General features: G+C 47.6%; 1 protein-coding gene across 5 annotated transcripts in view; it reads right to left on the reverse strand.

Annotated features, from left to right (window-relative positions):
- Znf395 (zinc finger protein 395) overlaps positions 1-25,973 on the reverse strand; it is a 55,254-nt gene that overhangs the window by 19,877 nt on the left and 9,404 nt on the right. Inside the window, exons 1-2 of one of the 5 annotated variants that reach the window (XM_038309767.2) lie at positions 20,573-20,587; positions 19,517-19,641 (exon numbers count right to left, since the gene is read on the reverse strand). The exons of 2 other annotated variants lie outside the window; for them this stretch is intronic. The gene's annotated coding sequence lies outside the window, so the exon portion shown is untranslated. Of the gene's footprint in view, positions 1-19,516; positions 19,642-20,572; positions 20,832-25,973 lie in introns of those variants that run through there. 2 more of the 5 variants (XM_038309766.2, XM_038309765.2) reach the window with 2 other exon arrangements.

Genomic DNA, 25,973 nt, shown 5'->3' on the forward strand with positions numbered 1-25,973 from the left:
GTTCTCAGCACCGACATGCAACTCACAACCATTCCTAACTCGAGTTTTAGATGATTTGATGCCCTCTGCTGACCTCCTTGGACATTGCAAGTGGTATACAAAGACACAGGCAAAACACTCCTACACATAAAATAGATAATTTTAAAATGAAACAAAAATTAGTTCTAAAAGAAGACCTGTTTCCCCTGACATGCAGACATCAACGCAAGGCAGAGGGCTGTAGAAATGGTCCCATTGTTAAGAGCATTTGCTGCTCTTGCAGAGGACCCAGGTTCAATTTCCACATGGCAGTCCACAACCCCAATTCAAAGGGTTCTGGTGCTTTCTTATGGCCTCTGTGGATATGTACATATGTAGCATACATACATACATACATACATACACACACACAGAGACACACAGACAAAACACTCATACACATTTATATAAAAAGTAAAGCAGTCTTGTTTTTTTTTTTAAAGATTTTTTTATTTATTTATTATGTATACAACAACATTCCTTCCATGTATGCTTGCATGCCAGAAGAGGGCACCAGATCTCATTATAGGTGGCTGTGAGCCACCATGTGGTTGCTGGGAATTGAACTCAGGACCTCTGGAAGAGCAGTCAGTGCTCTTAACCTCTGAGCCATCTCTCCAGCCCCCTTGTTTTGTTTTTTAAATGCATGTGTGAGTGTTTTAGATGTGCCCCACATAGGTACCTGGTTCCTACGGAAATCAGAAGAGAACATCAGATCCCCTGGAACTAACTGGAGTTCCAGATAGCTACGAGTTGCCATATGGATGCTAAAACTGAACCTGGGTTCTCTGCAAAAGCAACAAGTGCTCTTAACCACCAAGTCATCTCTCCAACACAAGACAGGGTTTCATTTTATTTATATTTATCTACTTATTTGTTTGTTTATGTTTTTTGAGACAGTGTTTCTCTGTGTAACTTTGGTGCCTGCCCTGAAACTCGCTCTGTAGACCAGGCTGGCCTCGAACTCACAGAGATCCTCCTGCCTCTGCCTCCCAAGTGCTGGGATTAAAAGTGTGTGCACCAACACCACCTGGCTTCAAGGCAGAGTTTTAAACAGAACACAAACTCAGTTCTAAGATTGTTCATAAAAGCAGGCACTGAGACAGGTCTTATGGTACAAGGGCCGTGATCCGAGTTAATCAAGAAAATGATGAAGAGGATCACAAGTTCAAGGCCTGCCTAGACTACGGAGTGAATTCAGGTAAGCCTGGGAAACTTAGTGAGACTCAGTCTCAAAATGTTAAAAAAAAAAAAAAAAGGTGAAAAGTTTGGGGGTACCCAGAAGTAGAGCACTTGACTAGCATGCACCAAGCATGCCCTGGCTTCAATTCCTAGCAAACACACACAGTAAACAAATCAACCAACCAGCAATGCAGGCAGTGCACACCTGCAATTCCTGTAGTCCCGTGTACTGGGGAGACTAGAGGAGGAGCACAGGATCACTAGGGCCTAGCAGAACAGCCTGGGCAACATAGTAAGACCTGTTTCAACCAGCAAATAAATGAAAAACCAGAGAGGGAATGATGAGGTTAAACCTGACTGAAACCGGGCTGAAACTCCTCCGTGAGCCTCCCCGAAGGGGGCAGGGAGATAAAGAAGTGCTGACTGGGCATTCTCCCCAGAGCCAGGTCTCCGGGGAGGGAACTGGGAGCCAGAGTTTCCCCAGGGAGACAGGCCCCAGACATCCAACAGCTCTATGGCTTCACAAGGTAAGTCTGAGAACTTGGTGCTGGAGCTTAAGGGACGAAGGAGGACACTTGTGTAGCTTCCTGTCTAGTCTCAACAGACATTTGCTTTACTTTCCTGCCCCCCCACCCCACCCCAGTAACTCAATAAAATACAGAGGATGGCTCAGGCGTAAAGGTATCTGTCGCCAAGTCTGACAACCTAACTTCGATCCCTGGCCTGGGACCTGCATGGCAGAAGGCTATGCCTGCAAACTATCCTCTGGCTGAACTCCATATACACGCGCGCGCGCGCGCACACACACACACACACACACACACACACACACACACAAAATAAGTAAACGTAAAAAAAAGTTCTATTTATTTATTTATTTGTAAAATAATTCTTGATATATAGGATCAATAGTGCCCCTGTTTTATGGCTGAGAAAATAAAGTCTCTCAAATAGCAATGAGGGGAGGGTACATTTACAGCTTCCCTGGCTCCTCCTGGTCTGGCTCTCCCTTCTCCAGGAATTGGGGGGTAGAAAGATGACATAGGAAGGAAAGGGGACTCTGGAGGAAAAGAGGGTGATTATCACTAGGAAGAAGGGTCTATGTGAGTGGCAAGCAAGGTTGGCAAAATGGGCATTGCAAAACATTCAGCAGAGATACGAGAGTCCTAAAACCCTAACAAGCCAGTGGCAGACACTAGAAAGAGAGGCTAAGTATTAACAGCACCCAAGGTCCCCTCCTGATGCTCAGTGAACAGGGTGAAGTTTTACTCCTTGAATAATTAAGCAGGGCATAGGATATAATTCATATTTTTTTTTCAGGGACATGGACTAAGGCAAACATACTTTGAAACTGGGCCATCATTTGAATGAATTAACCTCAGACCCTTGTGATGCCACATGAACGGGAATGATGGATGACGGTGAACCCATTAGAAGAGGAGGCGGTGAAGTTCAGACATCACTCCTGTGAATGACCACATTTCCAGACAGGGCCAAGCAAACAAGCAGTGGGCTTGGAGGACGCGTGGAAGGACCTGGTGATGCTCCTGGCTGGAATCAACAGGTCATCCAACGGCCCTGACACTTCCCTGCGGTGGAGAACCGGGGCACTCAGAGCTACAGGTGTCCAGTGACTGTACCACCAACTCGGGCCGCAGGCTGAAGATGGCACACACTGCAAACACAGACACGAGAGACACTGTGCCTGCAAAGATACTCAACACCGAGGGCAGAAATCAAAGCACCCCACAAGGACCCCTCAGGAATCCATGTCTACTCCAGAAGCCACCGGCTTCTGAAAGACTAAAAGTTTACAGCCACTCCCCCCCCATTGGTGAAGGCGAGAATGCATCTGCCTCGCTGAGCCAATGCCAGCACCCCAAATCCAGAAGGAACATGCTCTGCTCCTGTCACTGCCAACAGGTCCATGCTACTTAACACAGCAAGCAACTCTGAGTGGCCACTGTCCACCCAGCGGCCATCTAGGAACTGGCACTGCACCAAGGTACCGTACCAGAACCTGAAACACGACAACCCACTCTCAAGGGAATCCAGAAGCCTACAATGGATGAGCCACTAATTAACTGAAATCCCAACAAAGCTGACTTCGGCAAGATGGGGGAAAAAGAAGCCCAACCTCTTGCTGTTAGAGGCCTCCTGGCCAACGAACCCCCAGGTTCAGCACTCAGACCGTGCTCAGTGCCAGCCTAGACATTCGGGGAGTCCAGAGTGAGATCCTGCCTGTCTTCCGCATGACTAGCTGCCTGTCACCTCTCTTCAGCCATGGGTTGCTCCCCTGCTCAGCTCCCCTGTGCCTACATCTGTCTTGGGGCCCTGCCCAGGGTGTTCAAGGCTGACTGCCAAACTTCCCTGGGGTGTGGCCTGGCTAGCCTCCTGGAGCAGATCCGGCCCACACTGGTGCTAAGACACATTTAAGCACTGACTCACCAGAAACCTGGGGACAGGGCACCACAGAGCAAAGCCCCAGCCCCTAGCCATCTGCTGACTTAGCTATACCAGGGCCTAGCTCCTGAAGACAACTCTAAGCAGAGGAAGAAGACGATGAAGGCTCCAACCTGCCTTGAAGAGAATGTGTGGTCTGCCCAGAGGCAAACAGCTATGATCCCAGAGCACAGCTGCTCATGCCTCCTTCATTAGAACGGCTGGTTACAGCATAAACAGGCAAGCACAGAATAGGAAACTTGACACACAACCCACAGCCTTTCAGGGGCTGTGTTCCAAACCCGTCCAATAGCTAGCTTTGCTGATCCAATACCTAAGCGCCAGTCACTTACAGGGCGTTTCACAACTTGCACCTCATTTAATCCTCCCAAAGAATTCACAAGATAAGCACCCTGCTCATCCCCATTTCCCAGATAAGCGAACTGAGCCCCAGGGAGGTTGAGCAATTTTCCAGAACCACAGAAACAGAAATGACAGGATTCAGCTGGGAGCGCAGCCTATCTGACACAGCCAGGATGGTCACGCACGAGTGGAGGACCGGCGAGGCTGGATGACTCTTCAGGCTCCTAGTCACAGATCTGCAGTCACATCGAGGTCAAAGTAGCACTGGTGGTTGTGGCATGAAAGGGGAAATGGGCCCTGGGGCGGTGATCCAGGACGGGGCTACCCCGCAACATTAGGATCACCCGCAGAGAAGGCAAAATCCAACAGTCTGGGCAGCAAGTGAGCTCAGACTTCCCAACTATTGTGACCTTCGGAGGAAAAAAAGCCTCCTTTGTCTTATTCCTCAGTTACTACTCCTGTGAAATGGTACACACGTACACGTACACATGTACACACACACAACACACACCAGTTTCTATCCTGCAGGACAATTTGAAGCTTTTGTCTGTTAGTTGGTTTGGTTTATCGAGACAGGGTTTCTGTGTGTAGCCCTGGCTGTCCTAGAACTCACTTTGTAGACCAGGCTGGCCTTGAACTCAGAGATCCACCTCCCTCTGCCTCCAAAGAGCTGGGATTAAAGGCAAGCGCCACCACCGCTTTGAAACTTTGATGAGACAATAATGTGTTGGAGTTATTTTTATTTTTATTATTCTCAAAAATGCCTTAGGGCCTAGGAAATGGTTCAGTAAAAGAAGTTCTCACAGTGCAGCTATCAGGATCAAATTTTGGATCCCTGGAGCTAATATAAATGCAGTCAGACACGGCAGCCCAGTTGTAAATCCAGCTATTGGAAGGAAGAGATGGGGGGATCCCTTAGAGCAATCAGCCAGCTAGACTGGCGCTAGGTTCAGTGGTGAGAGCCTGCCTAGATGAATAAGGTGGAGGGCAACCAAGGAAGGCTCCCAACATCAGGTCTCCATAAACACAGGCATCACAAGCACACAAACCTACACACAAGCAAACACACATACACCTCACACGTGCATACACGTGGAGGGGGTGCCTTGGCTTTTGGGAGTCATGGAGCACCTCTTCCTAGCTATTGAGTCCCCAGGTCTGAGAGAGAAAATAGTAAGAAAGTACATGTCAAACACAAGATCTCAGCTATGCAATAAATGCTAGGTGCATGCACGTGCGCGCGCACACACACACACACACACAATGCCACCATCTATAAATAGGTATAATTTTGCTGGTCAATTAAAAATGAAGAAAAATGATCTTTTAACAGGGTTTTTTATAAAAGGTGTGTGTGTGTGTGTGTGTGCACTAATGAATAGACACATATGCTACAGGGTACGTGTGGAGGTCAGAGGACAACCTGCGGAGTCAGTCTTTTGCCTTCTGCCTGGTTTGCTGGTGACTTCAAGCACTAGGTTAACTGGCCCGTAAGTTTCAGGCTTTCTCCTGTCACCACCTACCAGCTCACCAGAGAAGCAGTGGTTACTGTAAGTGTTACTGTACCTACTGTATGTGGGTTCTGAAGATTCTTCATGCTTGTACCGTCTCCCCAAAACAGGCTTCTAACAAAAGAAACGGGGCTGAGTAAGACTGCATCAGGTCTACGATACAGTACTTGGCTAGCATACACAAGGCCCTACATTCAATCCCCCACACGAGGGTCAAATAATAGACACCAAACAGGCAGCGGTGAAGAACCAAATTTATAGGCAGATTATAGGGTAGCACTATAGTGGAGAAAACAATAAATTACAATACTGGTCCAGTGAGATGGCTCAGCAGGAAAAGGCACTTGCCCCCTGAGTTTGACACCCTGGACTCACAGTGGAGAGAGAGAACTGACTCCTACAGGCTGTCCACTGACCTCTACTGATGCACCGGTGCACACATGTACTCTCCACACCCCCTACACACGCGATAAAGTCACTAAAATGTCAAAGAGGGGAACGGAATTTACCACTGACAAGGACAGTGGAGGGCATCTGAAAAAAGAAACATCAAAATCTTGCAAGTGCATATAGTAACATTCACAGGCGGGGATATGTACGTCCTTGTGGATCAGATGGCCAGTCTATGCTAGCCACAAAGACAAAAAGCAAAAAAGCATCCTATGCTGGGCACACACCTGTAATCTCAGCATGTGGGAGACTGAGCAGAAGGATCAAGAGTTCAAGAATGGGAGCTGGAGGGATGGCTCAGCAGTTAAGAGCATTGTCTGTTCTTCCAAAGGTCCTGAGTTCAATTCCCAGCAACCACATGATGGCTCACAACCATCTGTAATGAGGTCTGGTGCCCTCTTCTGGCCTGCAGGCACACACGCAGACTGAATATTGTATACATAATAAATAAATAAATATTAAAGAAAAGAAAAAAAGAGTTCAAGAATGGCTATGGTTCACAGAGTAAGATCCCATCCCAAAAAACAAACAAGCCGGGGCAGCAGTGGCACATGCCTTTAATTCCAGCACTCGGGAGGCAGAGGCAGGCGGATCTCTGTGAGTTAGAGACCAGGATCTCTGTGAGTTCGAGACCTACGAGCAGCCAGTCCCAGGCAGAGACAGCTGCCGGTTCCAGAGCGGTGGCCCGAGCGGTGGTGGCAGGCCATGTGGCGGGAGGCAGGGGGCTCTGGGAGCAGCCAGTCCCAGGCAGAGACGGCTGCCTGTCCGTGAGCAGTGGCTGGTCCCAGGCAGGGAGACACACGACAGGCGAGTAGGAGACAGAGACGTGGATAGACAGGACTTGCAGAGTGAAGTTGAATATTTATTCAGGGGGAAATGAAGGGAGAAGGGAGAAGGGGGGGAGAAAGAGAAGAGGAGAGAGGAGAGACGGGGGGGGGGGGATGAAGGGAAGTGGAGAGAGGCAGAAGCGAAGCTGCCTCTCTGAGAGGAAGATGGAAAAGAGAGCGAGCTCAGCGGAAGCTGAAGATCAGCCTGCCTCAGCGGATGGGGGAGGGAGTGGGCGTAGCTTGTCTCTTAAAGGGACCAGGAACCAAAACCATAACAGACACAACTCCCATAAAATTAAAATGCTATATAACCCTGGGAACTGTGCTCTGTGCTATGTGGTGAACAGGGCAAAATGAAGGGAAAACCTACCAAGTACCGGAGGAGTTGCTGGTCTAGACACCAAGTCCTGAAAAGACAGAAAAGGCAGGGCCTGCAAACACCTGCAGGAGACCAAAGGGAAAGCACCTGAGTAACCCAAGCAAGAATGGGAATGCAAGACTAGGTGTCCTGGGTCACAACAGAAGCTGCAGTCACCACCTGTGGAAAGGCCTGAAGGCAAGGCCCAGGAAGTCATGCAGACCACAAAGAGGTTTTATATGGTGACTGGTCACATCAGTATACAGCCAACCTTGAGACAGGAACATGGCCATACTCTCCATTGCTACTCTGGCCCCAGAGTACATCAATGGGACCTAATTAACACTGTGGTGCCTTCTAGGAGTGCTGCAGAGGACAGGCATCCACGGCCGCAAGTGCAAATGCAAATAGGAGAAAGGCACACAGCTTCTTTCTCCAACAATCACTGTGAGGCAGGGGTCTAGACACTTGCAGAACACTAGAAACACTTCCGAGTGCCCCACCCAAGCTTGAACAGTGAAGCTTGGCATTGCATTCTAAAGAGTACAAGAAGACCCACAAGTGAGTCGAGTCTCACTTAGAATTAGAGCTTAGAATTGCCAATTCTGGGTCCACAGTACTGCTCATCCGCCCTGTGACTCCTCACACAGGCACTATCAGCATACAGACCAAAGTCCTCAGGACACGGGCCAGACATCAACTACCCGGCCCAAAGGGGCCTTTCTTATCACCAGACTTTCTCACCTACCATCACTTGGCCTGCATGGCCAATGAGATCCAGAGAACACACACCCTGCACATGCTAAATCCTGCTCTCAAAGCACAATGCAAGCACCCTTCCACCTACAGTAACTCTAAGCTCAGAAGTGCCCCCACCCCTTACCAGATGTACATTGCCCCAGAACTCCACCTCCCAAGAGCTGCAAAGGCTGCAACAATGTTTTCTCTTAGGGCATTGGTAACAGAAAAAGATGAGAAGTAACTCCTGTGTCCATCAATCAGGAAAGAATGAAACAATTGTTCAGCCTTCTAAACCTAAGCAGGAAGTAAGATCAAGGCCACTTTTCACACAGGGACAAGAGATCCTGGTATGGGTATGGTATACCCAACCTACGTTCTCTGTACCGTGCATTTGACTCTTAAATCCTAGGGGCACAGCTATAAGTATGCAAAGCATCTGAAGAATATCAACAACCCTAGGACAGTGGTTAACCTCCCGGGGAAAAAAAACAAGGATTAGAGGTGGTTGTCAAGGAAGCCTTTTTTTTTTTTTTTTTTTTTTTTTTTGCCTGCTTGAAGTCTGCATTTTTCTTCCCCTATAGAGTATGTTCACATATTATTTATGCAATGAAACTCTCACTCATTTAATTTTTTTAAAGAAGAGATTGGGACCCTGTTCAATAAGTTTTAATAACGTGTTTAGTTAAGAGTGATTTCCACTGGAATCTGGCTCCCGCCTGCCAGAAGGCTGCAAGCTCAGCAGTGCACAGACTGTGTGCGCTGCAAGCCAGCAGCTCGTTTTGCAACACAGATCTTATTTCAATCTCACAGGCGCAACTCAGTTAACTCTGTGGAAACTCTGCAGATGGTTAAATTTTATGTCAGTTGGGGTGGGGGAGGGGGAGTATGTCATGGGGACTTTGGTGATCCAAAGGGACCTCCTTGGAGCCACTCCAGTTCTAGCCCATACTGCAGGGCTCCAACTCTACAAGCTAAAACACACCCTAGGCACACAGGCATGCACACAGAACGCACGAACACAGCAATAAGACAGTTCCTGCCCCATCACGCTTCCTCTGATTCTTCCAGCTGGGAAACAATCTAGATCCCTTGGGCTAATGAAGAGGAAGAACATAAACAACCCATAAGAAAAACACTACATACAGCGTTATTACTTACTGTGGCCACCTAGTTATACAGGAAACTGAATGATTAATTGATTAACTGTCATACAGGGGATCCAAGCCAGGGCCTTAGGCATGCTAGAAAAGCACACCCCAATGATTAACAGTCTCAGTCCCAGAAAGTGTTATTAGACAGACAGACACACACACACACACACACACACACACACACACACACACCCCTATAACCTCCTCATCTTCAGATACCAGATACCACTTACTGAGTCCTCAGAAACACACAAGAACTAAGAACTAAGTAAAACTAATCTATAGTAACATAAATCAAATTCTACTTCCATTAGAATGAGGATTAAGGATTACCTTAAAATAGTCACACACACAAGCCAGGCGGTGGTGGCGCACGCCTTTAATCCCAGCACTCGGGAGGCAGAGGCAGGCGGATCTCTGTGAGTTCGAGACCAGCCTGGTCTACAAGAGCTAGTTCCAGGACAGGCTCTAAAAGCTGCAGAGAAACCCTGTCTTGAAAAAAACAAAAAAAAAAAAAAAAAAAAAAATAGTCACACACACACTCACACATACACACAAAGTCTGGGGTAAAAGATATTTTTGTCAAAACTGATTAAGGATCACCAAGATCTGAAAATTTCATTGTACTTAATTATACCTTAAGGAAAAAAATACAACTCAGTTAGGGGTGGTGGTGCACACCTTTAATTCCACTCAAGAAACAGAATTAAATGTGGATCTCTGTGAGTTTGAGGCTAGCCTGGTCTACATGGCCAGTTTCAGGACAGCCAGGGCTATGTGGAGAGACCCCATCTTAAAAAAAAAAAAAAACTCAAACAACTAAGCCATGGGACTCTAAACTGTTTTATAGGACACTAGAAACATCTGTTAAACTATGTAAGATGCATGCATAGCATAGTGACAGTCACATAAAAATAGATGACAAGGAGCTAGAGAGATGACTTAGTGGTTAGAAGCACTTACTGCTCTTGTAGAGGACTCAGGTTCCCAGCACCCACACAGTGGCTCAAAACTGTCCAATAACTCCAGTACCAGGAGACCTGACGCCCTCTTCTGGCCTCCACAGGCACCAGACACACACATGGTGCACAGACATCCATTCACGCAAAACTCATACACATAAAAATAAATCTTTAAAAAAAAAAAGAAAGAGGAGAGAAAGTTTTATTACTGTCTACATTTGGCCACTGGCTGGCTGTCTTTAACCAAGATTTTTATGACTTCCCAGTACTCAGAGAACTCAGGAGGAGGAGGAGGAGGGAGGAGGGAGGAGGAAGAGGAGGAGGAGGAGGAGGAGGAGGAGGAGGAAGAGGAAGAGGAGGAAGAAGAAAAGTACATGGGTATGACTACCTCCATCTGTAATCCCAGCGTCTGAGAGGCTGGGGCTGAGAAATGAGGTGTTCAAGGTCATTCTGGGGTACAAAATGAGATAACTCAGGCCAACTCCAACTAAATACTTTGTCTCCAACAAAAGTAAAGACCAAGAGCTGGGAAGATAGGCCAGGGCCTGAGTTTGATCCCCAGAATTCACATTTTTTTTAAAAAAAAATTAAGTCAGTCATTCTGTACTTATAGACAGATCTCTGGCAAGTTCCAGGCCAATGAGACCCTGTTTCAAAAAGAAAAAGAAGAAGAAAAAGAAAAATAAAATAAAGAGGGGGGGGAGGAAGGAAGGAAGGAAGGAAGGAAGGAAGGAAGGAAGGAAGGAAGGAAGCTGGGTAGTGGTGGTGCATGCCTTTAAACCCAGAACTTGGGAGGCAAAGGCAGGCGGATATCTCTGTGAGTTCAAGGTCAGCCTGGTCTACAAGAGCTAGTTCCAGGACAGGTTTGAAAACAACACAAAGAAACCCTGTCTCAAAAAAAAAAAAACGAGAGAGAGAGAGAGAGAGAGGGAGGGAGGGAGGGAGGGAGGGAGGGAGAGAGAGAGAGAGGGAGGGAGGGAGGGAGGGAGAAAGAGAGAGAAACAATACCTAAGGAACACCACCTGAGGTTGTCCTATGGCCAACTCACACACACACACAAACTAGGACTAAGACTATAGTCCTTATCTAGCCTGTATAAAGCCTTGGATTCCAACCCCAACATCACACACAAAAAAATCACATGTTAGTTTAACTTTTCTCCATACCCACAAATGTGGACCAAAGAATCAGTTTCCAGTAGCTAGGCAAGCACAGACACCACGTAAAGCACAAGCAACAGGGAAACAAGGGCAAGTTCCTCCATCCTTCCGCATGAGCACAGCCAGGCTCTGCAGTGCACACCTGTCATCCCAGCCAGGCTCTGAAGTGCACACCTGTCATGCCAGCCAGGCTCTGCAGTGCACACCTGTTATCCCAGCCAGGCTCTGAAGTGCACACCTGTCATGCCAGCCAGGCTCTGCAGTGCACACCTGTCATCCCAGCCAGGCTCTGCAGTACACACCTGTCATCCCAGCCAGGCTCTGCAGTGCATACCTGTCAGTCACCCCAGAACTCAGAAGACGGACACAGGACGGACACAAGTTCAAAGCCATCAAAACACATACATCCCGTGTCAAAACAAAAACAAACAAAAGTACAAAGGTGTTTTGTTCTGGTCCTGCACAACCAAATTCTCCCCAATTATTTTACACACATCTCAACTGCCAGTCCTTGGGTTGTTGTGTTCCCAAACTACCTTACCCATATGAACAGAGCACTTCCTGTCAAATAATGATCTTTCAAATGCCAAAATAGGAGCATGAATTACATGGAGACAGAAATCAGCTTGGGACAGCCTGGAAGATAAGATCAATTGCTATAGTCCCTAAGGGGCTGCTAACAACGTTGTACTAACAACAGCAAAAGTCACCCCCAAAACATCTAGAGCTGGACATTGTGGCTCATACCTGTAGTTCTAAGACTGAGGAGAGGAGGCAGCTGTGAGTGGGGGCCCAGCGTGCTATGTGAGAGATGGCCTCAAAAAAGCAAAGAAGGAAGCCAGGAATGGTGTCCCATTCCTTTAATTCCAGCACTGGGGAGTCAGAAGCAGCTGAATCTCTGTGAGTTCAAAACCAGCCTGGTCTATATAGTGATCTCTATGCCAACCAAGGTTTCACAGTGAGATCTTGTCTCAAAAAAAAAAAAAAAAAAAAAAAATCTAGAGGTTGAGGAGGCAGTTCGGTGCAGAAAGAACTTGTCTTGAGGGCAGGGGTTCAGACCCACATAAAATCTGGGCAAACACGCTGGTCACCTGTAATTCTAGGACTTGGGAAGTAGAGACAGGATTCTTAGGGCAAACTTGCTAGCTAGACTAGCCAGACAGTCAATGAGCTCTGGGTCTTATATGAGAAGCTGCCTCAGTAACTAGCTAAAGTGGACAACAGTTAAGACAACATGGGATAGCCACTGCTGGCTTCTACACACAAGCTTACATACACATCCCATATACATGTAAACACACATACACACACCACACTCAAAAAAAAAAAAAAAAAACCAAACAACCATAACAAAATCAGCAGAGGGTGGAGCGCTCGTTGTGATCGACCATCTCTCCCCCACTTTCCTTGACTCTCTTGAGGACCAAACGCAATGTCAACAACCACAAACCAAGTCCGAACCCATCTCAAAATGCTAGAACGAGTCTGGGATGGGCCTTTATGTGAAGTCCCGGGTTCCATTCCCAGTACTGGGAAAACAAGAGTAGACACTTTCTTTGAGACTTCCGTTGTGATACTGACTCAGGAAGGATAGCCACTCCTCCATGTCATCTTTCAGCTGTGACACAGAATAACTGAAAATCGAAACAGGCTCTAACGATCAGCCTGATTGCTCCCCGATTGACAGCTTGAATCCTACTTGCATGCACCCAACTACGGGAAGCTCACTACTGCATGGGTAGTCAGGCCCCCCTGTTGGACAGCCTACCCACTGGAAACCTTCTACATGCTGAACTGCCATCTGTTCACCCAGTCTTTGGGGTCAGCTCTAGAGGCAGAATCAGTGTGTGTTGTATTAATGTAAAGAGAGCACATCACACCCTTCATCTTCTACCCACGGCTCTTTAGGAAACATCTGCGTTCATCTTTATACATCAACCTTTGGGCAGAAGCATCTTCGATGCTATTTTTTTGTAAACTATTCCTAAACGTTACTTTTTATAACTTTGTAGGATTCCATCATCATAAAGCTCATTCACAGTGGCACACGCCTGTAATCCCATCACTTAGGAGGCAGAGGCAGGAGGGCTGTTATGAGCTTAAGGCCATCTTGAACTACATAATGAGATCATTTTTCACTATATATAGTCTTCAAATCTCTGGGTAATCTGGACATAAAACATCATCTACAGCCGGGCGATGGTGGCGCACGCCTTTAATCCCAGCACTCGGGAGGCAGAGGCAGGCGGATCTCTGTGAGTTCGAGACCAGCCTGGTCTACAAGAGCTAGTTCCAGGACAGGCTCCAAAGCCACAGAGAAACCCTGTCTCGAAAAACCAAAAAAAAAAAAAAAAAAAAAAATCTACATTTTGGATATGGTCTCAGCTATACCCTCAGAAGAGGAATTCCCAACATCTCAATACATCACAGTTCAATGCTGTTCTAATTTTCCAAGCAGTATTATAACACATATGCATGACTGGTGGGTCACACATGTATGCCAAGGCCTGTGTGTGAACAGACAGACCTGTGATGTCAGGTTCTCTTCTTCCACCTCCACGTGGGTCCACGGCCACACTTGCTAGGCTAGAGCAAGTGTCTTTCCCTCCAAGTCATCTCACCAAGCCACAGTTCAAAATGTTTAAAGTCACTCTGGACATTTATTCTTTACTGAATTCCCTTCTAAATCATCCTCCTTCTAGATGACTCTGAACCTTGGTTTAGTATGAAATACTCAGTCCCTGCTACTTCTGTGACTTTTAAGCTGGATAAACATCGACACCCCCCCAACACTAGGAAAATGTTGAACCCATCAAGAGCAAAATCACAAAGCTTTTACTTTCAGAGCTCCCTCGAGGCTGGCTTGGCGCCAATAATTAAGTTTTTGCATGTGATTGTCGAACTAAATTAATAATACCACCCAGCCCACCACACTTTACCACCTATGGTTTAATATAAACAATTATCCCTTTTTTAAAAAAGTGTTAAATACTTTATTAACAGAGTCTAAAAATCCAGAAAAGGGGCTGGAGAGATGGCTCAGTGGTTAAGAGCATTGCCTGCTCTTCCAAAGGTCCTGAGTTCAACTCCCAGCAACCACATGGTGGCTCACAACCATCTGTGATGAGGTCTGGTGCCCTCTTCTGGCCTGCAGGCATAGACACAGACAGAATATTGTATACATAATAAATAAATAAATATTTTTTAAAAATCCAGAAAAGAAGTCCAGAGACAGTAATATTGGGTGATGAGGAAGAATGCAGAAGGGGAGGCAAGAGGACACATGGGACATGAAAGAGGAGAATAATCTTGGAGACCGAGGATGCTACAAAGGGAGGGTGGGATAGCAGGGATGAGGAGGCGGGGGAAGGAGAGTCACAAAAACACACTTTGCTCAAAAATGGCATAATGGTATCTAATACATTATATGGTGATTTAGAAAAAATAAATTTTAAAAATGTTTACTAAATATCTAGCCGGGCGGTGATGGTGCACACCTTTCATCCCAGCACTCGGGAGGCAGAGGCAGGCAGATCTCTGTGAGTTCGAGGCCAGCCTGGTCTCCAAGAGCTAGTTCCAGAACAGGCCCCAAAGCTACAGAGAAACCCTGTCTTGAAAAGTGCCCCCCCCAAAAAAGAAAATGTTTACTAAAGTCAAAATTTAGTATAGCTGCTACCCCTCAGCCATCATATAAAACAGGACATGGATTTAATGTGATAGGATTCAGCTGACTTCGGGCTACCCCTGCATCCTACAGACACATTTTCTAAGCAGAATATAGTTAAACAAAACTCCTTCCCCCTCCCCAATGTCTATGTAGCTCAGGTTGGCCTTAAACTTACAATTCTCCTACCTCACCTCCTAAGTACTAGGATTATAGGTATGAACCACCAAGTCTAGCTTCTTCTTTGTTTTTTTATGTTATCAAAACAATTTTAAGCAACTGAATTTTGTCCACTTATACAAAAATATTGGTCAGTGTTCCCACCAGTCGCTCATGTGGGACCGGCTCTGAATCACAGGTGGCTATGGATTCTCCAGAGTAAACTAGAATATTCCAGACTACAAAAACTTGAACTTTCTCACCATTACTGGTCACCAAATCAGACTAGTATTTCTGGAGTCATTCCCATTACCACCTAGACTTGAACCAGCTGTTCTGTAGTTTCCCTGAATCCTGGGCTGTCCCGGGGTAAAGAAACCAGAGAGAGATGGCTTGGCCCTTCTTACTCCTCCGTTAGGACTGTTTCCCAGAGACACAGCACCTGAGAAGCCACTGTCTGGGAGGCACTGGCTAGTCATGACTCACTATCTCACCAGTTATCAGCAGCAGACATCATCCTTAGAGGATAGGAAAGCCTGGAGTCACCATCTCTGCAGGTAAAGGCAAAAACCTACAGACTCTGGCATCCCTAGAAACAAGTCAGACCCTAATTTAACCAGCAGGAGCTTGCTTAAAAGAATCTAACCAGGCGGTGGTGGCACACACCTTTAATCTCAGCACTGGGGAGGAAGAGGCAGGTGGATCTCTATGAGTTCAAAGCCATCCTGGTCTACAGAGCAAGTTCCAGGACAGCCAGGGCTACACAGAGAAGCCCTGTCTCGGAAAACAAGAGACAGAGAACAGGGAGAACACACTATTCTAGGGCTGGAGAGAGGGCTCGGTGCTTAAGAACCCTTGTTGCGCTTGCAGAGGCCCCAGGCGCTGGATTCACAGTCCAACCCTCCGCTAGGCGGCCTGCTATCTTCTGGCCCTCATGGACACACTACACATATGTCGTGCACACACAGACAGACACAACACTCAACACTTAAAAAAATAAATTGAGAAACAATTCTGATGACATAAAAAATATTTCCAGGCTCCATCTTCCTTAAGGAGCAGCCTCTGATTTGCATAACACAAATTCACTACACACAAAATATCCCAGATTCCATGTGACACTCTTTACGAGACCCTTCCGGTGGCCAGTCAGAGCCTATGACAATAGATCCCTGGGTTCCAGAGCCCAATGTCCACAGGCCTCTGCAAAGATGTCGTGACTGCTCTAGAGCACCAGGGAACACTGAGGCCACAACTGGGGACTCTAATATCTTTAGTTTGTACTCAGCAGACAGCCATTCCTCAAGTTGAGGAGGCGGCCAGGTTTGACTCCTCAAAGGCCCAAATTCGAAAGTTTTTCTGGACTGCTCCCATTTTTTTTTTTAAGCTTTGGTGCTCGGGCATGGCGATGCATACCTTTAGTCCCTGCACTCTGGAGACAGAGGCAGGCCGATCTCTGAGTTGGAGTTGACCCTAGTCTATAGGCTAGCCAGGGCTATACAGTGAGATCCTGTCTAAAAACCTAAAACAAAAAAACAACCTTTGGAACTTTGGTGTGGTCTAACCTGCCACACATGTACAAACCCTACCCTACACACATCCGAAACCACCTTTCCAGTTCTTCTCTTTCCCAAAAACCTTCTGTTCCCTCTCACACACAACCCCAATGTACATTCCTAGCCCCAGCCCCCCACTCACGCAGCACCGAGATGCCCCAAACTTCCTCCCAGACTTGGTTATTCCAAAAAGTTCTTCCCAGTCCCATCAGCACACACCACTGTGCTGTCCTCCCTCCTCTGTCCACTTCTCCAGTCCTTCCGGGTATTAATTTCTCATCTTGGCATTTAGCAGGCTGCCTTGTCCCTTCTCCAAGGTATATCTCAGCTCTCCAACTAGACCATAAACCCCCACCTCTTTGTTGGGCTGGCAGCTACTTTCAGCCCTGGGGGGTGATGCAGGCTTCGTAAATACTTGAGGAATGTGAAAGTCTCCCAGGGCATTTCAAACTGTGGTTGGGTTATGATCCACTAGAGAGCAGATGGATCAACTTGGTAGGAAACAGAGTGTTTTTTAGTGAAAAGTAACAGAATAGACAATAAAAAAAAAAATCCAAGGTTGCACCTAAAAAAGAGATTGAAACTTCACACGACGAGATTCGGTTTTTACATACATGATTAGGTATATAAAGTCATGAGATAGACAGACAGACAGACAGATAGATAAACAGACAGATAGATAGATATAGATATGTTTCCCTTCCTTATTTTACACTGAGAGAGACACTTGCAGTTCATGGTTCTCTCCTTCCACCACGTAAATTCTGGGCATCCAGTCAGGTCATCAGGCTTGGGACAAGCATCCTTACCCACCAAGCCATCTGTCGGCATTCAACTTTTTTTGTTGTTATTTGGGGTTTTTGTTTTGTTTTGTTTTCATTTTGTTTTTCAAGACAGGGTTCCTTTGTAGCTTTGGAGTCTGTCCTAGAACTCACTCTATAGACCAGGCTGGTCTCAAACTGACAGAGATGCGATGCCTGCCTCTGCCCCTCTGCCTCCCGAGTGCTGGGATTAAAGGCACGTGCCACCACTGACCGACTTCAACTTTATTTCTTAATATAGGTCATTACGTAGGCCATTACACTCTATGATGAACCAAAGAACTCAACCTCTGTTTTTTTTTTTTTTTTTTTGATACTCTGACAGTCACTATAAGGAAAAAATATCTGTTAAAGATCAGGCCTGCCACAGCAGGAGGATTGCAGTGAATTCAAAGCTCCTGACTTACAGAGTAAGAAGAATTGGAGAGAAGGATGGGGGTGTGTGGAGAAAAGGCAAAAAGAGAGAGGAAGAGGAAGGGAAAAGAAAAAGGAGGGGCCGGGGAAAGTAAGAAAGAACGTGATCCTTATGGCCTCTGTCCCTATCCCTCAAGGCCCTCTTCCCCTCAGTTCTCTGATCCTGAATCTCAGAGAAACAAGCAACTGAAATGACCACCCCAGCTCACTCAACGACCTTTTGCAATCATCCTTCGAATTCAGATGTTGCAAGTTGAGGCTTGGGGAATTCGTTCTGCAAATCACCCTGAGCTGCTCTTGCAAAAAGAAAGACCTTAGAGCTCAGAAAAAAAAAAAAAAAATACCAGCTCCCTGCTACTCATCCTTGACACCAGAATCCTGAGAAGGGGAACTGGATGAGACTAGGAAAAGCCAGGCTCTACAAGAGGCCCCACATTCCTCTGTCTTCCTTTAGCTTGTCTTGCTGTCCATCCCCCCCCCTGCACAAACAGCGCAGGAGGGAGACTTACCTCAGTGTCTCTGTAAAGAGTAAAGTTCAGCATATCAAAGCCTAATAACTTACTCCTTTAGCGAAGCCCACTCCACTTCCCTCCAACCTCTTAACTCCACCCTCATGGTCATAAAAAAAATGGCCCCATTTTCCTAGAAGCCCGCTCCCCAGCCTTGTTCCTCCACCTTTAGGGTCAAATCCAGGCAATGACAAGAGAAAGGAGGGCAAAACAGAAGCCTGAGGGTCAGACCCTCAGTCCCAAGTAAATTCTCTGCTGCGCCTAAGACCAAGACGGCTCCCTGAGTTCCCCTCTACACTACCCTCCAGGGCTCTTCAGAGCCACAGTGGCAAGCTAGCACCTACATCCCTACATCCGGGATAACCTGGCAAACACAAGAGACTTCTCAAGAGCCCAAGTGCCAATTACTTCTCCACAAAACACACATTTCCGATTCAGATCACCAACGACGGCAAGTCCAAGGCCCTGGTGTGTGTGCAACCAGCTTCCACCAGGGATGAGTTCCTACTCGTGTCTTCTCTCCACCCTGCCCCTGTCAACAGATTAATTCAACAGTAAAGTCTTCCAGTAAAACCAAGTCCAAACCCACAGCCCTCCAAAAACGCAACAGGCGACTTACTGGTCGGCCTCCTAACATCAGATTTAAAAAAAAAGAACAATCTTCACAAATAATTCTTGTTACATCACTCCCTGGTACACCCAGGATAAAAGTCTAATTCCTTAGTCTGACTTTCTAGGACTTTCACAATCTCAGTCATTGTTCCTCTCTCTCTTTATCTCTCACTGTTCAGGAAACATTTGAGAGGACCAAGGCTATCTCCTGGTCTCCGGAGAAACCCAGATTCATCTCCCCCACTTTGCCTCCCACCTCCACAGAGTCTCATCTTGCAAGGACATGGCACAGGTCTGCCAATCCCTGTCCAGAGCTCCCTCCCTTGACCTCCAACAGCATCCATTGCTACACCTGGCGCTTTGACAACTAACTGTGCCCCATCTGGAGTCTTATTTCACATGCTCGAGTCTTCCTGTGTCCTCCAAGAGATTATAAGCCCTGCACGGAAATATTTATGTATCCTCTGTAGCCTTTCTTACTGAGACAACCAAGCCACTGGGCATTCTTTGGCAAGCTTGCCACCAGTGAACTCTTCCTTCTGACTTTTGAGTCTTGCCAGGGAATTGTCTACAGGTGGAAACTGTTTCAAAATGAGTGCCGAGCGCCCTTCCCCACCTTTAACTGCCATGCTTCCTGGTCCCCAGAGTTTTACACTTGAGCTCTTAAATCATCCTTCTCTAGTCTTGCAGCTTCCTGAGACCTTCGACTTTTCACGTGCCTCTAAGCATCACCCAGAAAGCCTGGCAGTGAGAAAAGAACAGAGTAGGTTCTCAGTGGTACCTGCGGGTTAACCAATTTCCTTCTGTTTCACTCTTCCAAAGCAAGAAGAACCTCTGTTTACACAGCCCCTTAGGAGAGTGTCCCCGAGCTACAATACCTGTTGATCTCTCACTCTGAAACCAACCGCCCCGCTTTACACCCTTCTGGTAAGGGAGAGTCAAGAAAAGCAGTGAAAGGCTGTAGATAGCCCCTATGCCACGGCCTGGCATCATGGGAACCCATGCCTGGTGGAAGTCCTCCAGAACCACAGGAAGCGGAGAGATGGAAAACAGGGCTCGCGCAGGATTGCTGGCAGGTGGGTCTCTTTAGACCTCCAAGTAGGCCCTAAAGTGAAGGCGCAGAGCCTTAACTCCCAGGCAGGAAAGGAACCCTGCCTCGGAATTGTCTGCCCATGACAAACTCCCTTTCTAGGTCCCCATGGGCCACTCCAGAGGCCCACAGTGCCACGGCCAAGGAGGGACCCTGGGTGAAGCCGGCAAGATTAGAGCCAAGGGGGCGGCGAAGGGGGCCCCCCCGCAAGAAGGGGATTGAGAGAGGGTGTGTCGCGAGGCCAGTGCTGCAGCACCGCGCTCTCTGGATTTGGAGAGGGCAGGGGCGCGCGGAGCGCCGGGCTGACGGCCCAGCCGGAAAGGGGGCAGGTTAACAGGTCAGTGTGGGCCCGCCAGGCCACTCCTGGTCACTGCTCAAAGTTGGAAGGGAGATCCACCGGTAGGATCCGCGACGTAAACAAGGCGACGCGCGAGAAAGCGAGCGGCCACCCCCACCCGGCCACCCCGCCACCGCCGCAGCAGCCCCGGTCCCGCCCGGGCCGCGCGAGCCTCCTGGGCCCCCCGTCCGATGCCGTCCCCAATCCCGGGTTGCAGCCCCAGTGAGGTCCCGCGCGCAGCTCACCTCGGTCGGCCACTGGCCCGGACAGCTCGGCTCCCTGCAGCGGCCGCGGCCCTGCCCGCCACCGGCGCGGCCCCTGCACTGCGCCGCCTCCCGCCGCCGCCGCCTTCGCGCCCACCTGGCCGGCCTGCCCTCCCTCTCCGGGACACAGCGCTCACGTACGCGGCCGCGGCCACAACCCGGCCCGGATTCCCCAGCCCGGGAAGGGAGCGCACCGAGCCGCTCGCAGCCAGTCCGCCCGCAAGCCAGCCAGCCAGCTAGACGCGGGGACACACCCCCGGCCACGCGCGCGCACGGCCCGCGCGCCCCCAGCCCTGGCCGCGCGCGCGCGCGCTCCACACACCCCGGCTGGCGGTACACAGTGGGCGCTCAATAAATGCTGGAGCGACTCCTCTCACACATGCGCATTTGAACCTGACCGAGTTGTGACCCCCCCCCAGCCCCCACCCCTAAATCGGAACGTTCAGCTCGGTCCGGAACCGAACTAGAGTATCTGCTTCCCCCCCCCCTCTCTTTTTTGGCTTTTTTTTTCCCCCCTCACTGAACTGCAAAGCCAGCCAAAGTTTCTGGCTGTTGTTTTTCCAGCGCGCCCCAGGGCGGGAAATGAAGCCAGAAGCTCTGGGCGCCAGGGACTGGAGTTTGACGAGGGCGACAGGGACCCGAGGCCGGGTAGCCGGGGGCGGCGCGCGAGGGCGGAAGCGCTTGAAAACCCAACCTTTCCATTTTGCTTTAGACCAAGAGTTTTCATCCCCGGTTTTATGACATTTATTCGTTTGTAGTTGTAACGCCAGGCGGTGTTTACTGTTTCTAGAATTAAATGGGAGAAAGTTAACTATTAGCCTTCAACCCTTGTGTAAACAATACCGGTTGCTTTTTGGCACCGTTAGACTCTGGCTTTTGGATAATTTGTAACAGGGAGAATCGAAGCTGTTCCATTGTGTAGTTCTGTGTTTTTCCTAGATAAGGCCAAGGACGGTGGAGAGGGGCATGCGCTCGTTTTCACGAGTGTGTGTGTGTGTGTGTGTGTTTACAATCAAACAAATTTAATGAGTAAAAGAGTAATAATCCCCTCCCTTCTCAAAAAAGGAAGTTTTAAAATATTTTGAAGTTGCTGTTCACCTCCAGTTTGGAACTTGCTGCCTTTCTGGGAGGCAGTGGAGTGTTGGTAAAGTTTGGGGAGTCATGTGTGATCCTGTTTCAAGCGCTGAACTAGCACCGGCATCTTCAGCAGGTTCAACTCTGAACATCAGCATCTTGATCTATAAGATAAAGCAAAGTAACTAGAGATAGTGTCTAAGTCACAGCAAAAAAAGAAGAAAAAAAGAAAAAAGTGTATCGTGAGGACTGGCGAGACAGCTCAGTGGATAACAGGGCTTGTGATCAAACATCATGTCCCAAGTTAGAGCCCAGGATGCACAAGGTGGCAGGAGAAACTCCTGCAAGTTATCCTTAGACCTGCACACACACAATAAATAATTAATTTTTTTAAAAAATGGAACGTCCCCCTGCCTCCAACTGCTTGTTGAAATAATATCCAACTGGAATCAAAATTCCTATGGGACATGGTTCACAATTAGGGGCGATTTTGTCCCCAGGGACACTTAATAATATCTGGAGATATTGTCATTGATGTTAGGTGAGGGCTGTTTCCTGCTAGCATCTAAGCTGCTGAAGGTCATTGATGCCACCAATACCCTGCTGAGTACAAGCTAATTCATAGTGACTAGTCTGAAATGCCTGTAATGCCTGCTCCAGGGCAATCCTGCTAGGGTGTGACTCACCCAAGACTGCTGCTCCCTTTAATCCTCAACCTCAGGAAAGAGTTCTGTTTCTAATTAAGAAGAACAAAGCATTGTAGGGATTCACATCAATGACTCGAATACACAAAGCCTTCCCTTAACATGAAAATGTAGATTGCAATGGTATATTTTATTAGGAAAGGAACATACAGTCAATGCATGGTCTTCTGTTCTTCTTTCCAGTTGTCCTCAAAAGCTTCTGGATAGTCACCCTCTCATGCCTTTCTTGATCAACCTGAAGTTTACAATATAGTCCCTGCCCCAAGGGATGCTCGGCCTCCTTGGGAGACTGCTGTTCACTAATAATTGAGGAGCAATACAAAAGAAAAGAAAAGAACTATAATTAAGTGTTAATTGCAGTCCAGGGACGAAGGTGTCTGAGTGGAAAAAAAAATGAATCTTCATAGTAAAACCCAGGGCTCCAGAAATGCTCATTGAGCTAAATGAAAGTTTCACGCACAGAGTAGAACTCTAGCCAGAATATGAACTGCACCGCAGGATCCAGACTGCTAGGCCTCGTAAGAGGGTGAGAGTGGCTGGGTGGTAGTGGCGCACATCTTTGATCCCAGCACTCAGGAGGCAGAGGCAGGAGGATCTCTGTGAGTTAGAGGCCAGCCTGGTCTACAGAGTGAGTAGGCTCCAAAGCTACACAGAGAAACCCTGTCTTGGGAAAAAAAAAGACGGGGTGTCTGGCTTTGGGTTTTATTTTATTGTGCTTTTTGAGATGGGATCGTGTAGCCCAGGCTTACCTTGAACTTGTTAGATGCTAAAAAAGAAACTTCTGATTCTCTTTCTTCTACCTCCCAAGGGCATGCATCAGCACATCCCATTTATGTTACATTGGGAACCAAACCCAGGGCCTCATGCATAGCAGGCGATCACTCCACCAGCTGAAATATATCTTCTGTATTATTTTTCATTTTTATAATTTTTATTTATTTACTTTTTTCCCCTTAAGACAGAGTCTCTCAACTGGATGGTGGTGGTGCACGCCTTTGAGTTCGAGTTCAAGGCCAGCCTAGTCTACAAGGCTCCAAAAGCTACAGAGAAACCCTGTCTCAAAAAAAAAAAAAGACAGAGTCTCTCTGTATAGTATAGCCCTAGCTGGCCTTGAACTCACAGATATCCACCTGCCTCTGCATCCTCAGTGCTGGGATTATAAGGTATATACCACCATTACTGGCTATTTACTTACTAATTTAATTTGCAATACTGGAGACTGAAGCCAGGGCTTTGTGCCTGCTAGGCAAGCATTCTAGCTCTGATCCAAATCCCCAGCCTGAATTTATTTTAATTTATTTTTCTTTCTATTTATTTATTTATTTATTTATTTTGCTGTTTTTGTTTTCTGAGATAGGGTTTCTCTGCGTAACTTTTGGAGCCTGTCCTGGAACTTGCTCTGTAGACCAGATTAGCCTCGAACTTACAGAGATCCACCAGCCTCTGCCTCCCAAGTGCTCGTATTAAAGGCGCGTGCCACTACCACCCGGATGAATTTATTTTTCTTAAACTATCTCATTCAAACTTTTAACCAAACATATGCTTCCTAAAATGACTGAGTTTCTATAGAACTGAAATGCTTATTCTGTTGACAAAACATATACCCCTACTGTGTACAAAGTGAGCCCATACTCTCTGAACGCGAGCACAGCCCATAGCTTGTTCTAGTTGAAATCTCTTCTTGGGATCACAGGCTGTTCAAGGACATATGTTCTCTCCCAGCATATGTTAAATGCAAATCCCTTTTAACTGTAGGCAGTATGGTGTACATCCCAGAGTTCTGTGCATTAGCCCTGACTTAGAATATCCCTTCGCAAACACTTAGCCCAAACACACAGACACCCAGCATAAAGCACTTTCCCTCGGAAGCCAGGTGCCGGTCCTGAATACAGACCACACACAACAGGCCAAGCAGAGGTGCTTGGAAAGACTGTCATTTTTGGTCTGTGATCCTGTTCTTCTGCTTACTGCTTCCTCCATGTTAAAGACCTTGCCCTTTTGGGGGGCTGTCTCATCTTCGGTCTGTCCAGCTTCCTTTCTCCCATCCCCTGACTCCCTACTAAGATGCTCGCACCTTGTACCTCCTTTCCATTAAAGTGTCTCCCATCAGCTGAGATTAAGGCAAGCACACCCAACCTTCTTCTTTCCCTCCCCTACCTAATGTTGTATAGACACACTTATCATATTTAGGGCCCTCTGTAAGTCTAAAATATCCACCTTCCTCAGACTCTTAAAGCTACTGCTTATAGGCCTGGCTTCTCCAGCCTACCCTTCTCTTGGCCTCTTTCCTCTACCTAAAGCTTCCCAGAGGCTGCATGTAACCTTTCCAATACAGTCCCAGTACTGCCCATAGAGCCGCTCCTGGTGAGTCTCTAGTCTCCACCTGCCTCTGTCTGTGTGTCTGTCCACCCCATTCATGCTGCACCCCAGACACCCTCAGCCGCTCACCAGAATGCATGGTTTCCTCTGTCCCCTGCTGTATCCTCTGCTTGAAACACTGCTCTCACACACTGGTCTACATGACTTTCCCTACTTATCCCTAAGCAGGAAGGTTTGGGGGAGCCTGTTCTCTGAGATACTTTCTCTGGTCTCCGAGACAAGATGAGGTGCCTCTCTCGTGGTCCCAGCACCCTCAACTTACTCCCTCCTCACTGTGCTGAACTCTCCAATCTTCCTTCTTCATCTCCTACAAGATTTACAGGACAGTCTCATTTCCGTGATACAGCCAATGCCTCATGTCCAATACAGCACAGAGCCTTAAGCCTTTGCTGCTTAATGAACTGCTGACTGGATCTGGAGAAAGAACAGCAGTGCTCTATGGTCCAAAGCATGCTTTAAATGTTGTGTGGGCTCTGGGGTTCTTGAGGAGCTCCCAGCCCTTTCTTTAGAGCAGGGTGAAATTCCCAGTTTGAGACATTTCTATCACTTGGTTTTCTGAACTGCAAACTCTTGTTGTTTGTTTTTTGTTTTTTGTTTTTGTTTTTGTTTCTGTATTTTTGAGACAGGGTTTCTCTGTGTAGCCCTGGCTGACTTGGAACTCACTCTGTAGACCATGCTGACCTCGAACTCAGACATCTGCCTGCCTCTGGCTCCAGAGTGCTGAGATTAAAGGTGTGTGCCACCACTGCCCGGCTGTGAACACCAAGCTCTACTACCACTTCTCTGTTTGGCATTCCAGCATTAAACCTCTGGGGTTCTGTGTCCAAAAACAGACTTCTGATGGCCCTTAACAAGTCTGGTCCCTCCCACTTCAGCAAATGACAAATTCTTCTAGTTCTCTGGAACAAGCACACATCCTTGGAAACATCCTTAACTCAATTCCTTCCTTCCTTCCTTCCTTCCTTCCTTCCTTCCTTCCTTCCTTCCCTCCCTCCCTCCCTCCCTCCCTCCCTCCTTCCCTCCCTCCCTCCCTTCTTCCTTTTCTCCCTTCCCTCCTTCCTTCCTTTTTACCTCTCTCCTTCCCTTCTCTCCTTCCTTCCTTCATTCCTTCCTTCCTGTCTCTAACTCTGTAATATATTTTTTTAAAAAAAATCTGTTGTCTCCCAGCACTCGGGAGGCAGAGGCAGGCGGATCTCTGAGTTCGAGGCCAGCCTGGTCTACAAGAG

The sequence above is a fragment of the Arvicola amphibius genome, chromosome 13 (genome assembly GCF_903992535.2).
Source record: "Arvicola amphibius chromosome 13, mArvAmp1.2, whole genome shotgun sequence".
NCBI classification, from domain to species: Eukaryota; Metazoa; Chordata; class Mammalia; order Rodentia; family Cricetidae; genus Arvicola; species Arvicola amphibius.